Source organism: Tursiops truncatus, chromosome 10 (assembly GCF_011762595.2).
Source record: "Tursiops truncatus isolate mTurTru1 chromosome 10, mTurTru1.mat.Y, whole genome shotgun sequence".
Lineage (NCBI taxonomy): Eukaryota > Metazoa > Chordata > Mammalia > Artiodactyla > Delphinidae > Tursiops > Tursiops truncatus.
Genome location: NC_047043.1, coordinates 20,042,825 through 20,067,868, shown reverse-complemented (window position 1 = coordinate 20,067,868; position 25,044 = coordinate 20,042,825). Strand labels below are relative to the sequence as shown.

The following is a 25,044-nucleotide window of genomic DNA, read 5'->3' as shown; positions in this document are numbered from 1 at the left end:
ATAACAAAGTGAATCAGTTATACATATACATGTGTTCCCATATCTCTTCCCTCTTGCGTCTCCCTCCCTCCCACCCTCCCTATCCCACCCCTCCAGGCGGTCACAAAGCACCGAGCTGATCTCCCTGTGCTATGCGGCTGCTTCCCACTAGCTATCTATTTTACATTTGATAGTATATATATGTCCATGCCACTCTCTCACTTTGTCCCAGCTTACCCTTCTCCCTCCCGCTATCCTCAAGTCCATTCTCTAGTAGGTCTGCATCTTTATTCCCGTCTTGCCCCTAGGTTCTTCATGACCTTTTTTTTTAGATCCCATATATATATGTTAGCATACGGTATTTGTTTTTCTCTTTCTGACTTACTTCACTCTGTATGACAGACTCTAGGTCCATCTACCTCACTACAAATAACTCAATTTCGTTTCATTTTATGGCTGAGTAATATTCCATTGTATATATGTGCCACATCTTCTTTATCCGTTCATCTGGAGATGGACACTTAGGTTGCTTCCATGTCCTGGCTATTGTAAATAGAGCTGCAATGAACATTTTGGTACATGACTCTTTTTGAATTCTGTTTTTCTCAGGGTATATGCCCAGTAGTGGGATTGCTGAGTCGTATGGTAGTTCTATTTTTAGTTTTTTAAGGAACCTCCATACTGTTCTCCATAGTGGCTGTATCAATTTACATTCAAAGTGTTTGGTTTTTTTTTTTTTTGCGATACGCGGGCCTCTCACTGTTGTGGCCCCTCCCGTTGCGGAGCACAGGCTCCGGACGCGCAGGCTCAGCGGCCATGGCTCACAGGCCCAGCCGCTCCGCGGCATGTGGGATCCTCCCGGACCGGGGCATGAACCCGTGTGCCCTGCATTGGCAGGCGGACTCTCAACCACTGCGCCACCAGGGAAGCCCAAGAATTATTTTAATCTTAAATAAGTTTGGGGAATGTGGAACACAGTATCGTTTCTTTCTTGATTATTCATCATGCACATTAGTATATTAAGTTCCTGAATAAACAATGACATCATGGGCATCCTGATAGAAGAAACAAAGCCTTACCTATGCAACACTCATGAAACAAATTGAACTTGAATCTAATCAAGCCTCTAGAGTCAACTAAAGGAAATATGTAAGAAAGCAGAGGGACGTGTTAAATTATACCACAGGGATGTAATCTGCAAGGTCCATATGGTGTAAAATTCTGAGGGCCAAAAAACTTGGTTTATTCTACAAATAAATTTGTAAGGGGAAAAGAGATGGAAGGGAGTCTACTAATGAAAAAAGACTTAAAAGATATATCAGCCAATCATGATATGGAAAGCTTGTTTAGATCCTGAATTTTTTTTAATGCTAAAAAACTCCTTTTAATGACAGTTATGAGACAATTGGAAATTTGAACACTCAATATTTAATAATATTGAGGAATATTTTAGATGTTATGTTGGCATATAGTTTTTTTAAAAATAAATTTATTCAGTTATTTATTTTATTTTTGGCTGTGTTGGGTCCTTGTTGCTGTGCGCGGGCTTTCTCTAGTTGCAGTGAGCGGGGGCTTCTCTTTGTTGTGGTGCGCAGGCTTCTCATTGCCGTGGCTTCTCTTGTTGTGGAGCACAGGCTCTAGGCGCGTGGGCTTCAGTAGTTGAGGCATGCGGGCTCTAGAGTGCAGGCTCAGTAGTTGTGGCGCACGGGCTTAGCTGCTCCGCGGCATGTGGGATCTTCTGGACCAGGGATCAAACCCGTGTCCCCTGCACTGGCACGCGGATTCTTAACCACTGTGCCACAAGGGAAGCCCCAGCATATAGTTTTGTTTTAAAAGTGTTATTTCTTTTAGAGATTCATATGCAAACACATATGGATATAAGGGATTTGTTTTAAAAAAAATACTGGATAGAGGGAAGTGGATGGGAGTTTGGATTGGACCATGGGTTGGCTGTGGGTTGCTGGTTGTTGGACTGGGTAATGGGTATGTGAGAGGTCATATTATTCTGTCTACTTTGTGTGTGTTTTAGATTGCCTGGAGTAGAAAATTTTTTTTTTTAATTAATTAATTAATTAATTTATTTATGGTTGCATTGGGTCTTCATTGCTGTGCACGGGCCTTCTCTAGTTGCGGCGAGCGGGGTCCACTCTTCGTTGCGGTGCACAGGCTTCTCATTGCAGTGGCTTCTCTTGTTGTGGAGCACGGGCTCTAGGGCATGCGGGCTTCAGTAGTGGTGGCGCACGGGCTTAGTTGCTCCGCGGCATGTGGGATCTTCCCGGACCAGGGCTCGAGCCCGTGTCCCCTGCATTGGCAGGCGGATTCCCAACCACTGCACCACCAGGGAAGTCCTGGAGTAGAAAATTTTTAAAAAGAGTGGTTATAATTTTTAAGTGGCCGTTTAGTGTCAAATCTGACAAGGGAAGAGAGCAGATCAAGGCAAGTCTGTTTTTCATAATGTTTGGAAAGATAAATACCGAACTGTCATTGGTGGCTGTTACATAAAGCTTTAAGAAAAGATTTTTTTCCCCATTGTGTCTAACAACTTAGCTCAGATGATCACAAATATCCAATTCCTTAAAATAATGAAAGCATTTTTACAACGAGTGTCACTGAAAATGAAAGAGTATCACATGTTTTGACATGTAAAATTCTGATGTATTATTTAAGTCTTGTGATTATTTAGTTCTGAGTCATACATAAAATCAAATAGATCTTATTGATGAAGCATAAACTGATTTTGGAAAATGAGTGTAGAGCCAAGGGAAATCACGCCAAGGACTAGAGCCAGAGACTCCCCACCTACTCAGAGGCTGTCTATTCATTTAGCCAAATGGCCAGACACAACAGGGATTGGGGACACCGTATAAGAAAGTAAGACAAAAAATGTGCTGATGTAGCTCACTCTTTCTCGAGTGCCCATGACATTCCATTTTTGTTCATAGAAGCCAAGGTAGATAGCACACAATATAATTTGTGATAACTTTTTATTAGGGTCTCTCTTTGTTTTGGGGATCTGTGTCTTCAAGTATGTTATCTCAGCCAGGAGGTCATTTATTCATTCAATTTACCCATGGTGGGAGGCAATATAGTATGATGGTAAATGCTTTTGTTTCTATTTGCCACAAACCACATAGCAGGCATTTAAAGGGCAGCTACTGTGTGTGCAGCAAGGTGTGATAGAGATAATGAGGGCCATGACAACCATTCTTTCAATAAATATTTGTGGTGTGCCTACTAGGAGTCACGTGTTATTGTCAGTCCTGTGGATAGAGGTGAACAAAGCAAAATTCCTTCTCATATGGAGCTTATGAACTAGTGGGACAGAGAGATAATCATATACAAATATATAATATGATGACTAATACTGATGCTAACTGTGAAGAAAAAGCAGGGTATGTAGATAGTTATGGGACTGCTACTGATTATCACATATTAAAAGGTTACTGTGTGGCAAATACAATCATAGAAGCTTTGAATCCATAAGCTCACTAACTCCACAACCTCTGTGGAGTAGGCATGGTAGAGTATTTCACTGCTGCAGATGTGGAAGCTGAGGCTTAAAGAAGTGAAGGTCATTTAGCAAGTAAAGTGGAAACCGCAGATGAGAACCTCCTCTCCCCTCCCCAGCTCCCCTCCTGTCCCTTCCCATCCCTCCCCTCTCTCTCCCAATTCCAAACCTTGGGATCTTAACCATTACGGTGGAGGCACAGCAGAGAGATGGAAAGTCATGTTAAGATGGAAAAAATGACCTTTCTCTTATACCAGTGGCCATGTTGTGTGCTCTCTCTGTGTCTCACTTTTCTCATCTATAAAGATAATCGTACCCACTACATAGAGTGCTTTTAGGATTACATGGGAAAATATGTGTAAATCAGTAAGAACACACCTGGCTTATCAAAAGGCCTCGGTGCACGTTAGATTCTCAAATACAATTGATGGGCAGGTGATGAGGGGGTTGATAAACACTGGGAACTTGCAGTACTTTCTCAGGGGTGCAGGTGGCACCTGATCACACAGGCCATGGGCATATACAGATCAGGAGACTCCTGGGTGTTTGGGGGAAAACTGGAAGGACATTAAAGGCCAAAGTCACCCACTTCACATTTGCCTCAGACAGGCCCTGGATGCCAGTATAACATGTGAAGAAAGAGTAGCACCTAGATAATTTAACAAAACTGTTTTCTAAAAATCAACAGCAGGGGGTGTTGCGAGCTGCTTTTTTAATTGATAAGGACCATCTCAACTTGCTGTTTTGATAGTGGTTCCCCAAACTGGCTGAAAACCAAAATAACCTGGGGAACTTTTTGAAAATACAAGCTCAAATGTTCCAAGGTAAAATATCTCTATGGTGGGGAAATTTTGAGGACCACTAGTGTAAAGGGAACAAAAGCATTTGTTCATTGCTTCATCCCCAAAACCTAGAGCAGTGCCTGGTATGTAGGAGAGAATCAATTAGGATTTGCTGAATGAAATTTCTGTATTCTCATCGCCTTCCTATCTTTCCTTCCCCAAACACATAGGGCATTTCCCCCTCTGTGAAATACTCTCTGAGATGCTGAGTATTCAATTTAGAGTCTTCTCAGTGGTAGGCCCTATGTAGAGGAAGAAGATGAGAGATTTAAGTGGCATGGTCAGGACTTTCTTGCTCCAAACTTCCTCTCTGTGTCTGCCAGAGAACTAGCAATTTCTACCACTGCAGCTCTTCTTGGGTTAAGATGTTGTGTCTCTGAGGAAACTTCAGTTACTAGACAGAATACATTATATCAAGAGAGGGAGGTTGTTGGAAAGGGAAGGTGGAGAGTGCCAGGGGCAAAAACACCTTGTTCATAGTATATCACACATTAGGACAGATAGCAGAACTGATGGGAAGTAGCAGTAAGGAAAAGTCTCAAGGCTTGGGTATTGCAGGCTAGGAGGAGAACCCCGGAAGCTGGCTGGGATGGGGGTGGGGAAAGTTGATGGGGCGGGGAGGGAGGGTAGTGGTGGTAATGGTGGTGAGCATTTGACGAGTACAGAGAAGTTCACACTTAAAAGAAACTTTTCCTAAGTAACACTTTATCTATGGAGTAGGGTGGGCTGGGGGGGAGGGGGTCAGGAGACATTAACAGCTCCAAGTGCTTGGTACAAAGTTGACTGTGACCTGTTGAAATGCATTGCTGAGAGTTAGCAGTTCAATCCCACGTACATTTTTGGATATCTTCTAAGTGCTAAGGTTTGGGATACAGAGATTGTCCTGTATGAGGCCTTCAAGACTCCGCACTTCCACTGCAGCGGGCGCAGTTTCGATCCCTGGTCGGGGAACTAAGATCCTGCATGCCGAGTGGTGCGGCCAAACAAACACACAAACAATGACTTCTCAGATTCACAGGTTCACACCATACCCAGGGCTCTGTTATTGTTTCCTTAAATCATTTCAGTGGTTCTTTCCCTGGCCTTAGCCCTTTCTCTCTCTCTCTCTCTCTCTCTCTCACACCCACACACACACACACACACACACACACACACACACCCACCCACACACACAGGCCCATGGGTACTCAGCTAAATATCTGAGGGGCCCTCTGCAGACCTCAGAGTTCTCTGTTGGTGCAGAGCTCTTGTTTTTCGTGTTCTGCCCCACAAACCCTAACTGCCCCAAACTCTCCAGACCCTCAGGTGTTTCCTTAACTCAGGGAGATTTTTGGAAAGGTGACCCTTTCCTTCTCTGTGACCTGAAAATTCTCTGGACAATAAGCTGGGGCAATCATTTGGCTTACCTTATCTGTTTGTTTCTTGAAGGTCACTATTCTTTGTTATTTGATTTGTTTTGAGAATTGTTCCTTCATATATTTCATCTTTTTTTTTTTTTTTGGTTGTTTCATACAAGAGGGTAAATATGGTTCTTATTTACTTCATCTTCCAGAAGTGGAAATGTATGAGTCATTCTTGATGCTTTTTTTCCTACTATTTTTGGTTTTAATTTACATTTCTCTGATGACTTGTGATGTTGGGCACTGTTTCATGTGCTTATTGGCCCTTGGTTTATCTTTTTTGTTGAAATGTCTGTTCAAATCTTTTGCCTCCTTTTTTTTTAAAAATTGTGTTCCTTATCTTTTTATTCTTGAGTTGTAGGGATTCTTGAGTTGTATATCATGGACATGAGTTTTTCAGCAGATATGTGTTTTACAAACATTTTTTCCCAGTCTGTAGCTTGCCTATGTCTTTTGTTATGCAGAAGTTTAAAAATTTTTGATGAAGTCTAATTTGTTAATTTCTTTTTTTTATATGGTTATGCTTCCTGTACCATTTCTAAGAAACCTTTGTGTGCCTCCAAGTCCTGAAGTTATTTTCTGTGCTTTCTTCTAAAAGCTTCATAGTTTAGTGCTTAAGTTTAGGTCTATGTTTTAATCTCACATTAATTTTTGTGTATGGTGTGAGGTAGGGATAAAGGTTAATTTTTTTCCTCCATAGGAGCACTCAGCTGTTCCAGTACCATTCGTTAAAAAGTAACAAACGGTTTGTATTGTGTTCCATCAACCTAATTTTTCAATCCTTTACTAGTACCACAGTCTTGATTCTGGAACCTAACAATAAGTTTTGAAGTCAGATAGTATAAGTCCTCCAACTTTATTCTTCTTTTTCAAGATTGTTTTGGCTATTTAGGTTCTTTGTATTTCCATATACATCTTAGAATAAACTTATAAATTTCTACAAAAAAAACCTTAGATTATGATTAGAAATGCATTGAATCTATTGCATCGACATCAGTTTGGAGAATTGATATTTTAACAACTGAGTCTTCCTACCCTTGATATTTTAGTGTTACTACTTATGCAGGGTTTTAATTTGTATATTATATAATTAAGTTTTAATGGAATACTGGATTTAATATTGTTCTGGGATTTTATCCATTGCATCTATATATTTATATTTATTGCTACAAAGATTTTTATATTATGCTATCTTTTGAATGTCTACAGCATCTATAGTATATCCTCTTCTTTCTTCCCTATAATGGTGATTTATGTCTTCTTCCTTTTTTTTTCTTGACCAATAATATTGCTAGATATTTTTCATTTTTGTTTCGACCTTTTCAAAGAACTAATTTTTGAATAGATTATTTTTTATATATATATCTATCTTTATTGGAGTATAATGCTTTACAATGTTGTGTTAGTTTCTGTTGTACAACAAAGTGAATCAGCTATAAGTATACATATATCCCCATATCCCTTCCCTCTGGAGCCTCCCTCCCATCCTCCCTATCCCACCCCTCTAGTTCGTCACAAAGCATCGAGCTGATCTCCCTGTGCTATGCAGCAGCTTCCCACTAGCCATCCATTTTACATATGGTAGTGTATATATGTCAATGTTACTCTCTCACTTCATCCCAGCTTGAATAGTTTATTTTGAATAGGTTATCTCCATTGTATGTTAATTTTCTATTTTATTAAATACTGCTCTGTATGTTCTTTCTTTTTTTCTCTGTTTAGTTTGCAGTTCTTTTTCTAACTTCTTGGAATTAATATTTAGCTCATTAAATTTCACAGTTTCTTTTCTAGTGTCAGCATTTACCTCTAAATATTGCTTCAGTGAATCCCCCAGGTTTGTTATGTATATTTTCATTAGTACCTAGTTCTAAATATTTTCTCATCTATTATGATTTATTTATGGCCAATATATCACATAAATATCTGTTTCTTAATTTCCAACAGTAAATTTTATTAGTTATTGTTTTGGTTTTGATTCTGAGTTTAGTTGCATTATAATGTATGCAATATTTTATCTCTATACGATATTATCTCTTTGAAATTAGTTGAGATTCAACCTGTGTATGATCAGCTATGGTAACTGGATAACTGTTACATATGTGCAGGAAAATTATGTATATTCTGTAGTTGTTGAGTGGTTTGTTATATATGATATATGTTATATATATCATATAGAGGCAATATATAAAATTATATATTTATAAATATATAGCATATCATATATGTTATATATCATATAGAGGCATTATATATGAACAAAGGCATTGCATATGATATTATATATATACTATTTGATGTATCATACAACGTTATGATATTGAGGCAGTATATATGTTACATATGATACAGAGAATAAATAAATATATATTTGGTTGTTTCAAACAAGAGGGGAAATCTGGTCCCTATTACTCCATCTTGGCCAGAAGTGGAAATACATGAGTCATTCTTGATACTTTTGTTTCCTATTCATTTTTGGTTTTAATTGACACTTCTCTAATAACTAATGATGCTGAACACTTTTTCATGTGCTCATCCGCCATGTGTGTGTCAAGTTTATTATGTCAAGTTTATTAATTGTGTTATTCAAACCCTCTTCATCCTTACTAATTTTTTCCCCCTGAGGTATCCCAACATGTATTTGTGCCTTTGGGGGGCTAACACTTTTCTGATGATGGCTCTAGTGAGTCTGGAAACTGCACAGATACCATCATTAGGATAAAATTCTTCTTGAAGTCACTCCCTGAGCTAAGTTAGTGCTTTCTCTTGAGGGAAAACAAACACCACGCGGGATCTGCCACGAGAGTCCTGGTGGAGGGAGAGTGGGGGGCAGGGAGCCTCGGTGCGGGGCTCATGGAGCCGAGCGCCCGCCCTGCGCGCAGGAGGCACTGGGGAGGTTTCGCCTCGGCGGAGGGTGCTGGGCGGGTTCCCAGATGTCCTTGAGCCATCAATAGTCTGTGACGCGGCGGGGAGGAGCCTTTTCCGATGTAACGGGACGGGGAGGAACCGTTCCCTAGCTCCCTGTCCTGACGCTTGGGCTGCGCCCAGCAGGTACCTCCCGACCCCACGCGGTTCCCAGCCAGGCACCTCTGGTGGAGCCTATTTAATATTCCCTTGACTGGTGCCTCTCCCTCCCGCCCCTCCGTGTGCAGCCATACTCCTGCAGTGCCTGCTTCTCCGGGGGTGCATCCGATCAGGCCACTCGCCTCCTGACTACCCTTCCTTAGTTCCCACAGGTGAGAAGGCCTCACTCGCTGCTGGCGAGCCGCGCCCTCCACGCCACGCACTTCCTGCTGCGCTTGCGCACTCCTAATTGCTAAAATACATTTTTAATCGGCTTATGCTATCAGTTACTGAGGAAGCATTTACAAATCTACTATGATTTTGAACTTGCTTTTTACTCCTTATAGTTTGTTAATATATCTTGAGGCTGTTATGAGTCCATGCAAATTTAAAATTATTAAGGTTTCTGGTGAACTGAACCTTTTATCTTTATGAAATGCCTATCTCTGGCAACGTTTATTGCTTGAAATATTCTTTCTCTATTGTCAGTGTGGGTCTGTCAGTGTTCTCTTGGTTAGAATTTGCCTTATACCTCTTTTATGCATACGTGATATATGTATAAGTACGGAAACAGACATATTTCAGGCCGCAGTTCATAGAATTGAATTGATGATAATTTTATGGACTTTTTATGCTGTTGTTTTGGCTTGTGGTGCTTTGGCTGTTTAGTTATTTTGTACTACAAGATCCTCGATGCTTTAGAATTTTACCTGCAGAAATCGTCTTCATTTGGATTAGAGGTGGAGTCCTCCAGAGGGGGTCTTCATTTGCTTCTTCCAGGTTTATGGGAACTAATAGTCTAGGCTCACTGAAAATCAAATCTTTCTCCATTTCTCCCAGGTAGTGTGAATCCAGGCTGAAACCATTCATGAAGGCCAAGTTCTGTTTTTTGTTTTTTTGTTTTTGTTCCTTCTAAACTGATGGTTTAACCCACCCAGATGCCGACTTTTGATGAGAAGATCTGTTAGATTCCTCAGGTTGGGCAGGCTCTGGGCGGTGTCTCTGGAGTCCTTTTGAGGCTATGACTTCAAAACTCAGTCTTCGTTTCCCTTTCCCCCCTTGTTTGGTAAATAGCTGGCTATAGTGCTCCCTCAATATCCCTACAGATTTCTGTGTCTTCACTTAATCCTTGATTTGAGAAGTCCTAACTTCTTCTGTGACAGCTTATTGACTCTTTTAAGATTTTTGTCTGTTTTTTGTTGTTTTCAGGAGGATGCATTCAAGTATTTAGCTCACCACCTTACTGAAAACAGAATCTAAATTCGGTAGATGGTACATCAAACTCTATTAGGTGGCTGACTTATGCTTTTCCCCCTGTCAAGTAATTTTATATCTCAGTACGCTATAAATGAGAAAATTGGTTTTCTTTAACTGAATTCCATAAAGAGAAGTTGGAAGGGTGAAAGGCCTTAGTATGTGATAACTGTTTTAGTAACATTTTTAGCATGGGCCAGTTTAAAAAGAGGACACCACAAAGTTTGGAAGAGGATACCACAAACCATTTACATCTGTCCATTAGCAACTGCCTGGGAAACTCGACTTTTTTTAATTTTTAGCTTTTACTTCCCTTTAGATTATATTTCTTTTCTAGTAGGCTTCTTTCAAAAGTAAAACCACACAAACACATGGTAGTGAGTTGATTGGTTCCCCCAGCCTCCAAAAATGTGTCTAGTCAGAACCTCTGAATATGACTTTATTTGGGAAAAGGGTTTTTGTGGATACAATTAAGTTAAGAATTTTAAGATGAGATCATCCTGGATTATCTGGTTAGACCTGACCCTAAATGCAAGTGTCTTTATAAGAACAGATAAACAGACAGAAAGAGGAGAAACAGAGACAAGAAGGTGATTTAAAGATGGAGGCAGAGACTGACGTGACGATCTATGAGCCAGGGACTGTCAAGGATTGCCAGCACCGAAACTAAAAGAGAGGCATGGACGTAAAGACACCTTACAACCCCCAGAAGGAACCAACCCTGCTGACACCTTGATTTCGGACTTCTGGCCTCTAGAACTGTGAGAGGATACATTTCTGTTATTCTAAGCCACCCAGTTTGTCATCCTTGGTTATGGCAGTCCTAGGATACTCAGAACCAAGTTTGTAGACTCCCTCTGCTCCAATAATTTTGAAAAGCCTGCAATCTAGTTTCCCTTCAAGCATGATTAAGGAATGACAATCAGGTGAGGGAACTAACATGTAATGTCTCTGGGGGCCCCTCCCAACTTCAGGAGTTTCCTGGTTGTGAGGATTAAATGTAGTGCATGCTTAAAGCTTTATGCAAGTATAAAGCCTTTCCTGACTATTACTGTCACTTTTTTTTTTAACACGCTAGCCTTCAAATGCGGCACTTGTCATCAGCCTCCTCTTCATCTTCAACTATGGCAGTGTTTTTTTGTTTGTTTGTTTGTTTTTGCGGTACGCGTGCGGGCCTCTCACTGTGTGGCCTCTCCCGTTGTGGAGCACAGGCTCCAGATGCGCAGGCTCAGCGGCCATGGCTCACGGGTCCAGCCGCTCCGCGGCATGTGGGATCTTCCCGGACTGGGGCACGAACTCGTGTTCCCTGCATCGGCAGGTGGACTCTCAACCACTGCGCCACCAGGAAAGCCCTATGGCAGTGTTTTTAATGTTTGATCCTTCCTCCTGCCCTTTCCTGCTTCTCCCCCCTTCTTACATAAACATTGAAATAAGGCTCCCTGAAACTTCCCAGAGTGACTCTGAACTTGGCAGAGAAGTCGTTTTTATCCAGTGAAGACCAACCACAAAATAGCTCCTGGAATTTGTACAGCAAATTATAACTTAGAAACTAATTTTGCATATCTTGTTTATCATCATGGCAGCTCTTTGAGGGAGGTATTATCATGACCATTTTATTAATAAGAACAGTTTTTCTCCAGGTAGAATCAAAGAACTGGATCTGGAAGGAACCTTGTCACTGCTGGCCTGATCATTTCATTCACTGATGAAACAGTTCTTGAGTAACTATCATGTACTAGATTGAAAGAGTTTCTGGAAATTCAAATGTAATCAATATGTTCCAGACTTCATCTGCTGGTGAGCAAATATATATCACTCCCAGCAATAGTGTAGCAATTTTGTAGCATTAGTAAAATGGATATTAATTTTAAAGCAAAGTAATTATTAGTAGAATTTTTGGCACACTCCAAATCAAAAAATATAAATGAACAATATGTGTTGTAGAGCCCTATTTATGTTGGTATCTATAAATCTACTTCATTTCTAACTGCTATATCCACAAGGTTGTGCCGTGATTTATTTGCTCATTCCTCTATTGGTATTTTCAATATTTTGTTGCAACAGACATCTTTTTTTTTTTTTTTTTTTGCGGTATGCGGGCCTCTCACTGTTGTGGCCTCTCCCTGTTGTGGAACACAGGCTCCGGATGCACAGGCTCAGTGGCCATGGCTCACGGGCGCAGCCGCTCCATGGCATGTGGGATCCTCCCAGACCGGGGCACGAACCCGTGTCCCCTGCATTGGCAGGTGGACTCTCAACCACTGCGCCACCAGGGAAGCCCCAGACATCTTTTTGTACAAGTGCTAAAGTACTTCTTAAAAAAAAAACAAACAAACTTATACTAGAAGTAGAATTGCTGAATCAAAGGATACTCACATTTAAAATTTGCTAAATACTGTCAAATTTCCCCCTAAAGTTACCAATTTATACTCCTATGAGCATTATGAACATACACCAATGTGCTCACCAACACTGAATAATATTCATCTTTAAAATTCTGTCAAACTGAAGGGTGAAAGATAACTCAATCTTGTTTTAATTGATGGGAGGAGGGCAGAGGAGAAGGTTAGGGGAGGTTTTCACTTTCTTCTCTTTATATCTGTTGGGAGACGAATCTGGATGGCCTGAGTACCTATCTCCTTCTACCAGGCTGAGCTGGCTGGAGCCAGTCTGTAAAGGGACAGCAAGGCTTTTGGCGGATGCTAAGCATTCTGGGTATACACAGGCACTTCAGCATAGTTCCAGGGCCTTCCATATGCAGACTTTGACCTTCACTATAGACCCAGGCCCTCAATATGCATTCTCCCTACTCTTCTTGCTGGACCTAAAAATCCTGTTATTCATTTCCCAGGACCTGGAGAACCTAAGTATTCCATAGGCCAACATACCTTTGCAACAACATAAATGTGTAACGTGGCAACATCTTTGGTGTGAGATCATGTCCTTTCTCTAGTGAATCCAGACTACTGGCAGAGGCTGGCCCTTCTCGGCTGCACGTTGGCCATGGTGGGTACAGACTATCTCTGCCTGGCCCAGGCTATGGGGAAATGAGAGTTGGGGGATTCCATGTGCTCTATCTCTTCTGTGTAAGTTTTTTCTAACAGACTCTATAACTGTACTGTGTGGAGCTACTGCTGTGTCTCTGTGGCCCTCTAGCCTGACAAGACCTGTCATGTTTTCCTTTTATACTAATAGAAACTTAATTTAAGTATCACGTGAGTACTTTTTTTCCCCAGCATTTATTATGCTCACAGAGCCTGTGGGTCAGGCATTTTCAGTCAGGGCACTGCCGCAGGGACAGCTTGTGTCTGCTACGTGCTGTCTGGAGCCTCAGCTGGAAGACTCGAGGGGCTGGGGATGGAGTCATCAGAAATCTCACTCCCTCACATGCCTGGAGTTGCTGGACACCTATGCATGGTTCCTTCATGTGGCCCAGGCTTCCTTATAACATGGTGGCATCCAAGGACAGGTTCCAAAGAGGGAGGGCCAGGTGGAAGCCGTATGATTTCAGACACAGCCTCAGAAGCCACGAAGGATCACGTTTGTCGTATACTCCACTGTTTGGAGCAGTCACGATCTCCCACCCAGATACAAGTGGAGGGAACACAGATCTCAGTGAGAGGAATGTCAGTCACATTGTAAGAACAGCCTCGTGGGAAGGTGCTGCCATTTTTGGAAATACAATCTAATTCCTAGCAACTCATTCTTTTTTTTTTTTTTTTTTTGCTGTACGCGGGTCCCTCACTGTTGTGGCCTCTCCCGTTGCGGAGCACAGGCTCCGGACGCGCAGGCTCAGCGGCCATGGCTCACAGGCCCAGCCGCTCCGCGGCATGTGGGATCTTCCCGGACCGGGGCACGAACCCGTGTCCCCTGTATCGGCAGGTGGACTCTCAACCACTGCGCCACCAGGGAAGCCCGCAACTCATTCTTTTAATTTCCAAACTGGAAGATACTTGGTCAAATATTTCCCACCACAAAAATGTAATATAAGATTGGAACTGCTGGAATGATAGGGGGATCACACATTTATCTCCCTAAACTAGAGTCTAGTTCCAGTAATTATTTAATCATATATCTTTCATTTATTGTAGCTTCCCCGGAAGTAAATATCTTAAGAAAAATGATTTCCCTTATATTTATTATGACCTTCAAAACTGCTGATCCTAAATCTGACTATACACAAAGTTGGTATATTCCTCTTAATGCCTTCTCAGTACTTAGGATGGTCACCAGGAAGATGAGTGGCTAGAAATGCCTTTACTGCATTGTAGGTGATGACCTCTAGATGTCAAATCTGGACACAAGACCTGACCATTTGAACAGGAGAGCCGTATTTCTTGCAGGTGGTACTCTTTAAGTATTAGTCAATGTCATATATTCTTCATTGAATTTAGTGCTGGAAGAATGTATGCATCAGGTGTTTTTTATTTCTCTCACAACTTTACATTTAATTTCTGATCCTGGAAATTATATTTACCTGTATATAACATCTACCCCTTTTAAACTAAAAATCCTGCCTCCATGTTTACATAAAAAATTCAGTTGTTCGTAGTTTGGAAACTAGAAATGGAACGGGCCTCAGAAGGAAAGAAGATAACATCCAGAGCCAGTCTTCACAGCATAAAGGCGGAGGGGGAGTAAGTTCTCAGGCCTGAGAAACACTGCTCTTCTATTCATGTGCTAGATGGTTCCTGGCCCTGTGCATCAGATCAATGTGTCAGTTCAAGAAACTCTGGTCTTGAACTTGAACAGAAAGAGAAGTGGAACCCAAAGAACTAGCTGCAAACTTCTGCTTCTTGGGGTTACAATTCTGTAATTTAAAAAGCATAATTTGTTTCCCACACCTTAACTTCCCTCTCGCAGACAGGAGGGCAGGTCTGTATCATCACTCTCTTTTAAGGCACTGCCTCTCTCCATTGCCCAGCATACACGACGATTTAGTCAGTCCTGGATTGAACTGCTGCTGTCCGTACAGGGTGTGTGTAGCTAGCAGAGCTCAGTATGGCAGCATTCGACTTCACAGGAGCCAAGTGGCACAACAGAGGAAGAGAACGTGTGTCTGTCCTCATCCGAGCATGTTTCAGTTTTGATGCATCGCAGGAAGAGGACACTGGTGCTTTATTAAGGGGGAAACTGAATAAGGTAATGTGCTTTACTGATGTTGGCTTGTTTGGAAAACAGGAATATGAATCCATTTAACCTTAAGTTTTTGCACAGGCTCCGGACGCGCGGGCTCAGCGGCCATGGCTCACAGGCCCAGCCGCTCCGCGGCATGTGGGATCTTCCCAGACCGGGGCACGAACCCGTGTCCCCTGCATCGGCAGGTGGACTCCCAACCACTGCGCCACCAGGGAAGCCCTAGCCTTAAGTTTTAACTTTTTTCTCACAAGTTGAATATTTAAAGTGTGGCTCACAATTAATGATTATTGATTCCATCAACATTAATATAGTCAAATCTTGCTCATTTTGTTTAACGTATAGTATATCTTTTCCTATCCTTTTACTTTCTATCTTTCTGTGTCGTATCTGAAATGAATTTCTTACAGACAGCATATTGTTGGTTCATGGTTTTTCATTCTCTTTGCAAATTTCTGTCTTGTAATTACTGTATTTAGACTACTTATATTTAAGGTAATTTTTTGTTTGTTGTTTGTTTTGGCCACACCGCCCGCATGGCATGTGGGATCTCAGTTCCCCAACCAGGGATCTAACCTGTGCCCCCCTCAGTGGAAGCACGGAGTCTCAACCACTGGATTGCCAGGGAAGTCCCTAAGGTAATTGTTGATATGTTAGAGCTTATATCTTGCATTTTATTTTTTGTTTTGTTTGTTTCCTCTGTTTCTTGTTCCTTGGTTTCTCTTTTTGTACCTTCCTTTGGATGGAATTTTAGGATTCCATCTTGGCTGGAACCGAGAGCTGTTGAGTACTTTTTTTTGCATTGTAGTCAAATATATATAAAACATAAAATTCACAATCTTAACCATTTTTAAGTGTACACTCAGTGGCATTAAGTACATTTACAAAGTTGTGAAACAATCACTACTATTCCAGAACATTTTCATCAGCCCAAACAGAAGCTATGTATTCATTGAGCAATACCTTTTTCACCATCTCAAACAGAAACTATGTACCCATTAAGAAATAACTCCCTCCCTCCTACCCTTGGTAACTCTGTTCTAACTCTAGATGCGTTAGTATTGCATGTAAATGAAATTGTACAATATGTGTCCTTTTGTGTCTGACATTCACTTAGCATGATGTTTGCAAGTTGTATTCATGTGGTAGCAGGTATCAGAATCTCGTTCCTTTTTTAGTGTCTGAATAATATTCCATTGTGTATATATCACATTCTGTTTATCAACTTGTCTATGGATGGACCCTTGGGTAGTTCCACCTTCTGGCTGTTGTGGATAAGGCTGCTAAGAACATTGGTATACAAGTATCTGTTTGAGCCCCTGCTTTAAATTCTTTTGGATACATACCTATGAGTGGAGTTGCTAGATCATCTTGAGTAAGTTTTTAAAACACGAAAAGTTTTCCAAATAGTCTATGACAGCAAGGAGACTGATCGTCCCAGAACTCGGAAAGGACGGATGAGAACAATGTCGTACAACGCCGCCATAGAGGACTTACTCCTTGAGTTCTCCTTTATGGCATGATGTCAAGGAGTTCCTCAGAGTCCTTCAGTTACTACTATTAGCACCTCCTGAGCCTTTCAGAAGTGTGGGTGGTGAGGGGAAGGTGTTATTTAGCAGCACCTAAAGGGTCTCTCTATGCAGGGTATGCTGTTTGGTGAACCAGGATCAGATTAGAGGAAGGCAAGGATTTCCAGAAAACCTTTTTCAGGACATAATTTGGAGAAAGCTTATAAATTCCATGAAATTAGAGTTTATTAGAGTCAAGGATCAGAAAGAATTCAGTTTCATTGATACAGAAACTGGGTTTCTATTACCAAATTTGCCACTAACTGGGCACAAAACTTTAGGAAAGTGATTTAACCTCATCCAACAGTGGCAGGGAGAAGAGCAGGCGGGTTCAACTGGATAATGTAAGGTTCCTTTCAACCCTAAACATCTATGATTTTTCAATTTCTTGTGGATTTCTTTTTCTCTAGATCAAATTTTTGTATAAAGCCTTGATTCTAGGTCCAGGCTTTGTTGACTTATGGAATGAGCTAACGCCAAATGTCTCATCCCAGAAACTCTTGTTTGTGTTTATGCCGCCACACATCTACTTAGCTCAAGATATGCACCCTGAGTTTATCTAATATAACAAATATGTCCTCAGGATATGAACCATACTACTGGCCAGAGGTATTGGATATTGTCACACGGTAGATTCTGTTGTATTTTATATTATAAAACTTCAGAATAACAATGGTTCTCTTAAAACCCATTGTCTCCTTAGCTGATTTCCATAAATATTCTCACCCTTTACAAACATCCAGCTCTTTCTATAAACTCTTGCATTGGTTTTGATTGAATTTCCCCTAGAAATTATAGTAGTATAGGTTTAGAAGCAGCTTGGCCCTCCTTTCCCTCTGAGGACAGGCTTAGGTGTCCCTCTTTGTTATTTTTAACAGCATTCAGTGTATCCATTCATTCATTCAAAAATATGCACCATGCTAGGTGTTGGGGATACAGCAATGAACAAGGCAAGCATGACCCCTGCTTTCATTTAGCTTAATGTCTAGGGATGAAGACAGACATTGAATAAGTAATAATAGGCATGCTGGATATTAAGAAAGAGAAATGCAAAGTTCTGAATGCTATAGGATCTTATATGGGCATTTAACTGAAATTGTGCTATAAGAAATTTCTAGATGAAGTGGCATTTAAGTGGAAATCTGAGTAGTGAGTTGGAGCTAGTCAGGCAAAGATGGGGAGGAAGGACATTCAAGCAGAAGGAACAGTTGAAATGAAAAAGTCCACGGAACATTTGAAAACCGATAAGGTCACACTGGCCATAGTGGGGAGAGGGAAGAAGAGAATGGTAGGAAAAAAGGCTGGAGAGGCAGACACAAGTCTGACCAGGATGCGTGTTATAAGCCATACTAAGGATTTTGAACTTTATCCTCAAGGAAGGTGGAAATCATAGAGAGTTTAAGGCAGAAAAGAGACAGGATTAAATCTGACATTTACAAAGCTCATTTGGCTGTAATGTAGCAAGTGGGTTGGAGGCGGGTTGGCAGGAGAAGAGGCCGGAACTTAGTTAGGATGTTCCTGCTGAGGCTGGATGAGAATGATATGGGCTGGGACCAGGGCACTCTGTTCACTTGGAGGCGACAGGGTTTGGTGTTGTGAAGAAGTTGGGGGAGGAAGGGAGGACAGGAATGGTTCTGTGAAGACCAAAATGAGAGGGTGTCTCAAAAAGAAGAATGCTGCCAACTGGAGCTGAGCTGTCCAGTAACGGGATGACTGAAAAATATTGTTGAGATTTCATGATGTGGAAGATATTGCTGCCTTAGGGAGAATACTTCTGGTGGAATGAAGGGGGTAGAAATCATATAGGGTGGCTTGAGGGGTCAATGGAAAGGAAAGAGAAAGGAGGAAGAGAGACAAACAGTGAGTGACTACTACTTTTCATTGCTTTGACTATGAAAGTGAAGAGGAAGAATCATTGCTGGGAGATACTGGTGAGTTAAGAATTACAGTTTTCAAACTAGGAGAGGCTTCCATATATATAAATGCTAAAATGAAGTAGCAGGTAGAGGGGAGAGTGGAAGAATTAGGAGAGAAAGGGACAAAGCCAAAGTTTCCTGAGACTATGGATTGGAGGATGAATTCTGGAACCAAGGTGGAGGAATTGGTCATTTGTCACGTTTTGCTGACATTTTCCAACTAGATGTCTGTCTCCTGAGAACTCCTGACAACTAGGGAGTGTACCTTCTTTGATTTTATTGATTTTATATCTCCAGCACTCAGTTTAAGGCTCACCACCCAAAGGTGGCCTGTAAGTGTTTAGCTGAACTGTGGGTCATTTGTGGTAGGAAGACCACAGATGTTTTCCCTTAAGGATATAGATTAAATGCCTTGATGCTTAGAGGACTGGGGATCAACTTGAGAGTGGGCTTCTGGAATAGATTTAAAAAATGACCAAGAGCTGTGGAATGGCAGAGCTGTCTGGCCAGTTGTGAGGCTAATTAACTTGGGTTTATACCTGATGAGAAGGCCTCAGCTGAAATTAATCAAGTGGAGATAAAGAGCAACCTATAACTATAGGTCAAGAATAACTAGAAAACGAACTCCCTCCCTCTTGGCTGTCTCCTCGGTCCAGAAAAGAAGATGAACAATCCAACAACACTCCACGGGAAAAGAAACAGTGCTTGATCCTTTGGAGTCCCAATTTCATCAGCTAGGACGCAGCTGTGCACTCAGGCCATGAACACAGCAACAAATAGCTGACCTTTAATGTTTCTCCATCCAGTTTATCCTAATGTTGTACAAATAGGGAAGTTAAACGAATTCAAGTGAAACAATTACATTAGAATGTTTCTTCTGTACTGGCAGAGGATGCCATTAACATTGATCAGCAAATGTTATCCCATATTTATTTGTTCTCCTAAAATTTCAAAATCCTTCAAAAATGTTTGATATTTATGTCAGATTCTCCCAGGAATAAGAAAAGGAGATGGAAGTGGCCTTTCAGTATCTGTAGGAAGGGAAAATGGAAGCAGGATGAAAAGGACATATGGATTTGGTTACAGAGGGAAACTAGTTAATACTTCTAAGAAGGGAATATGCTGAGGATCTCTGTTGAACCAATATTTATTTAACATTTACTGTGTGCTTCTGGCCTAGGCTCTTCTTGCCAGATATGGGCAATAAGAAGGAGATACTGCTTGTCTTTCAGAGTTCATAATCTACAATGCTCACAGTCTTAGAATGAATTCAAGTTCCTCTAATACTGTTCAGGGAGAGAGTTCCCTAAGTTCTAGCAAATGGGGCATACACATAAAGACCCACTTGCAAATGGGCAGAAAGAATGATTTTATTACTCAGAACAGTACCCTATAAATCCCAGTTCAGACTTCTTTGATAAAAGCCAGATTACAGAACATGGCTGAGGACAGAGGTTTACGTGGGGTCCTCAATCTTCCATCCTGGATTTCCCTTGGGGGACTTGCATGTTCCTATGTGCCTGCGGAGATATGACTGGGCTTGCAGAGGGGATTCTGAGTCCAACCAGTAGCCTAAAACAGAACCCCAGGCCTCCCCCCTTCACTGGGCCCATTCCTTAGTGGTCCTGCCCACTCTTGAACTTGAGCCTGTAAATGCTAGTGTCTAGTCTTCCAGATCGGTCTTTTCCCTTTCTCCCATAGGCCATGGAAACACAAAGAGAAGGGGGATATGTGTTTTGCCCTATCCTGACACGAGAGGAAGAGTTCTTTGAGATTTGCTGGATCCTCCCAGCAGATCCCTCTTTTCACTTGAGGAGGTTTTGCTCCCTGGAAACAAATGAGTGAGGCAGACAGTCTCTGTAATAAGATCAGTGAAGCAAGGGAGCCTGGGAAACAGGGACATTTAAGGTCAGGCAGAAAAGAAGGAGAAAAACAAAACAAACAGTGGTAGAACAAAACAGAAACAGAGCTATGGAGACCTAGGAGAGAATATATTTACTTCTCAGATTTCTAGAGAGTAGGAAAGTTTCAAGAAAGGTAGGTAGCAGCACTGAGTGTAACAATGAGGTCAAGGTACTAATGAAGGTCTGACAAATGCTCATCACCCTTCACAGTGTGGAGGCTACTGATGGCATCTGTCCCGGTGAATTGGTGGGAGAAGCCAGATGGCATGGGGGAGGGATAAAGTTAGGGAACTGAGAGGAGGAAGAAGGGAAGCAAGAAACTTGGTAGATGGGGGGAAAATAGAGAGGATAGTTGCTAAAAGATATCATCGGAGGTTTTTATTAGGACAATGATTTGAGGCCTAGAGACCAAGGGTATTGTGTGGGTGAGCGTGGGGACATTACAAATCTACTAGAGAAGGCGGGAGGGCTTCTTTGGAAGGGATGGAGCGTTCCGTTACAGAGGAGTTTGAGGCTGCAACGATTAGGATACTGTGGAACTGATTTTCTGAGGGCACAGTTGGAAAGTGTATATTCTGAGTCCTCGTACGTCTGAAAAGGTCTTTATTTTATAGCATTGCTTGAATTACAGATAGGCTGTAGACTTCTCCCTCAAAATTGCATAAATATCCTTCCATGTGGTTCTCTGGCATTCAGTTTACAAATGAGAGGATGTCAGCAGGTTTCTTTTCCCTTGTCTGGTGCTTGAGTCAGGCGAATCTTTTGGTGGAGGGAGTAGGGTAGGGTAGGGGCATGGTCTGGAAGCTTGTAGGATTTCTTGTAGGTTTTTTTTTTTGTCATTTGTAAATTTCATCAGATTATCTATAGCAGGGGTCCCCAACCCCCAGGCCACAGACCGGTCCTGGCCCCTGGCCTGTTAGGAACTGGGCCACACAGCAAGAGGTGAGCGGTGGGCGAGTGAGCAGAGCTTCATCTGTATTTACAGCCGCTCCCCATTGCTCTCATTACAGCCTGAGCTCCGTCTCCTGTCAGTTCAGCAGCGGCATTAGATTCTCACAGGAGCACGAACCCTACTGTGAACTGCACATGGGAGGGATCTAGGTTGCGTGCTCCTCATGAGAATCTAATGCCTGGTGACCTGAGGTGGAGCTCAGGCAGTGATGCCGGCGCTGGGGAGCGGCTGCAAATACAGATTGTCATTAGCAGAGAGGTTTGACTGCACAGAGACCATAATAAATCAATTGCTTGCAGACTCACATCAAAACCCTATCAGTGAGTAGCAAGTAACAATTAAGCTGCATCTGGTGGCAGGCGTTATAATGGCAACTGAGTTGACGTACTTCAGTTGTACAGCTGCATCTGGTGGCAGGCTGTAAGTCAGAATCCGACACTTATTTTAGTCTGCGCATGGCCCACCCATTATTTTATTTACCACTTCCGTCCGCGTCTCTTTCCCACGCTGGGCACTTGTCTCAGTCACAGTTTTGGTAAGCCCACAAGCTAACCCTAGCCAAAATGAGTAAAACACAAATGTCGCTGGAGAGCTTCTTTGAAAAGGGGGAAAGACCCAATGATGAGACAGCAGAAAACTCTAAGACTGCCCACAAAAAGAAAGCTGCATTTAAAAGAAAATACCAAGAGTCCTACTTAAATTACAGGTTCATTGCAACAGGTGATCACATTCTCCAATCCCGCTTTGTATAATATGTGGCAACCAGCTATCCAATGAAGCCATGAAACCTTCAAAACTGCTTCGCCACACGGAGACCAAGCACCCTGCATTAAAAGGCAAGCCTTTGGAGTTTTTCAAAAGGAAAAAACATGAACACGAAGAACAGAAGCAATTATTGAAGGCCACCACTTCATCAAATGTGTGTGCACTGAGAGCATCATACTTAGTGGGTAACTGCATTGCTAAAGCTAAGAAGCCCTTTACTATTGGTGAAGAGTTGATCCTTCCTGCTGCTAAGGACATTTGTCATGAACTTTTAGGAGAGGCTGCAGTTCAGGAGGTGGCACGTGTTCCTCTATCGGTTAGCACCATAACTAAATGAATTGATGAAACAGCAGAGGATACTGAGGCACAATTGTTAGTGAGAATTAATAAGCCACTGTGGTACGCAATCCAGGTTGACGAGCCTACCGATGTTGACAACAAGGCAACAGTGCTTGTTTTTTGATATATAAATTTATTTATTTTGTTTTATTTATTCTTGGCTGCTTTGGGTCTTCGTTGCTGCACGCGGGCTTTCTCTAGTTGTGGCGAGTGGGGGCTACTCTTCATTGCAGCGCGTGGGCTTCTCACGGTGGTGGCTTCTCTTGTTGTGGAGCACGGGCTCTAGGTGCGTGGGCTTCAGTAGTTGTGGCACGTGGGCTCAGTAGTTGTGGCTCATGGGCTCTAGAGCACAGGCTCAGTAGTTGTGGCACACGGGCTTAGCTACTCCACGGCATGTGGGATCTTCCTGGTCCAGGGCTCGAACCCGTGTCCCCTGCATTGGCAGGCCGATTCTTAACCACTGCTCCACCAGGGAAGTCCAACAATGCTTGTTTTTGTGTGATATATTTTTCAAGAGGATGTGCTTGAGGATATGTTATGTGCACTTTTGCTGCCAACCAGCACCACAGCTGCAGAACTATTCAAATTTTTGAATGATTACATATCAGGAAAATTGAACTGGTCATTTTCTGTCGGTATATGCATGGACAGAGCGGCTGCCATGACTGGACGGCTTTCTTGTTTCACTACTCGGGTCAAAGAGGTCACTTCTGAATGTGAGTCTATGCACTGTGTCATCCATAGAGAAACGCTGGCTAGACGAAAAATGTCACCTGAACTTAACAACGTTTTGCAGGATGTGATTAAAATTATCAACCACATTAAAGTACATGCCCTTAACTCACGTCTGTTCGTGCAGCTCCGTGAGGAGATGGACGCAGAGTACACATGTCTTCTCTTATACACAGAAGCGAGATGGCTTTCTAAGGGAGATCACTGGCCAGAGTTTTTGAGAGCCACTCCAGAGATTTCTTTCAGAAAAACAGTCACCACTGGCAGCACATTTCAGTGACACAGAATGGGTCGCAAAACTTGCTTACTGGTGTGACATATTCAACCTGCTCAACGAACTCAATCTGTCACTTCAGGGGAGAACGACAACTGTGTTCAAGTCGGCAGATAAAGTGGATGCATTCAAAGCCAAACTGGGATTATGGGGGTGACGAGTGAACATTGGGATTTTTAACAAGTTTCAAACATTAGCAGAGATTTTGAAAGAGACTGAGCCAGGGCCTTCTTTCTCCCAGCTGGTGCATGACTGCCTATCTCAGCTTTCAGAAGAGTTTGAGCATTACTTCCCAACCACAAAAGACCCATGTGTGAATAAGCCAGGTGAATCGGCTTTGTCTGTGCCAGAAGACGATCAACTGCTTGAGATCACAGATGACGGTGGCCTTAAAAGTATGTTTGAGACAACTTCAAATCTCCATACGTTCTGGATTACAGTCAGGGTGGAATATCCTGAGATCGCCACAGAAGCACTGAAAAGCCTGCTTCCATTTCCAACATCTCATCTTTGTGAAGCAGGGTTTTCTGCAGTGACAGCAACCAAAACGAGATTACGGAGTAGACTGGACCTAAGCAACACACCTCGGGTGTCACTGTCTCCCATCACCCCCAGATGGGACCATCTAGTTGCAGGAAAACAAGCTCAGGGCTCCCACTGATTCTGCATTATGGTGAGTTTTGTAATTATTTCATTATATATTACAATGTAATAATAATAGAAATAAAGTGCAGAATAAATGCAATGTGCTTGAATCATCCCCAGATCATCCTCCCTGCCCCTGGTCATTGGAAAAATTGTCTTCCACGAAACCAGTCCCTGGTGCCAAAAAGGTTGGGGACCGGGGACTGATCTATAGGATGCCTTTTTTTCAGTATTTCTGCCCTACAGTCATTAGATCCTTTAAATATGAAATCAACTTTTTCTTTAGCTCAGAAAAAGTTCTGTTATTTCCTTGATCATTCCTTCTTCATTTATTATCTTTTCTCCTTCTGGAATTCCTGTTATACAGAAATTAGTTATCGTATGTTTTTCTTCCTGCTATTTTGTTTTTCATAATTATTCTCTCTCACTTCCTTGTTCTCTTTCTTTCACTCTTTTTTCTGTTGCTGTTGTTTTAGATTCCTTAAATTGATTTTCTGTGTCACAGATTCTAGATTTGGTTTTTTTTTTTTTTTTTTTTTTTTAAGGGACGCGGGCCTGTCACTGTTGTGGCCTCTCCCGTTGCGGAGCACAGGCTCCGGACGCGCAGGCTCAGCGGCCATGGCTCGCGGGCCCAGCCGCTCCGCAGCATGTGGGATCTTCCTGGACCGGGGCACGAACCCACGTCCCCTGCATCGGCAGGCGGACTCTCAACAACTGCGCCACCAGGGAAGCCCTAGATTTGGTTTTTGACATGTTATTCTGCTACTTAA

At 42.2% G+C, this 25,044-nt stretch overlaps 2 protein-coding genes across 15 annotated transcripts in view; one reads left to right on the top strand and one right to left on the bottom strand.

The window, feature by feature from the left end:
- The window catches only part of LOC101335474 (cytidine monophosphate-N-acetylneuraminic acid hydroxylase), a 260,691-nt gene that overhangs the window by 152,411 nt on the left and 83,236 nt on the right, over positions 1-25,044 (top strand). For 2 of the 14 annotated variants that reach the window (XM_073810418.1, XM_073810423.1), the window contains exons 1-2: positions 8,725-8,962; positions 15,261-15,817. The exons of 1 other annotated variant lie outside the window; for it this stretch is intronic. The gene's annotated coding sequence lies outside the window, so the exon portion shown is untranslated. Of the gene's footprint in view, positions 1-8,724; positions 8,963-10,596; positions 10,805-13,861; positions 15,818-24,043; positions 24,303-25,044 lie in introns of those variants that run through there. 11 more of the 14 variants (XM_073810422.1, XM_073810425.1, XR_012334364.1 and 8 more) reach the window with 11 other exon arrangements.
- The window catches only part of CARMIL1 (capping protein regulator and myosin 1 linker 1), a 434,292-nt gene that overhangs the window by 365,487 nt on the left and 43,761 nt on the right, over positions 1-25,044 (bottom strand). The window lies entirely within an intron of this gene.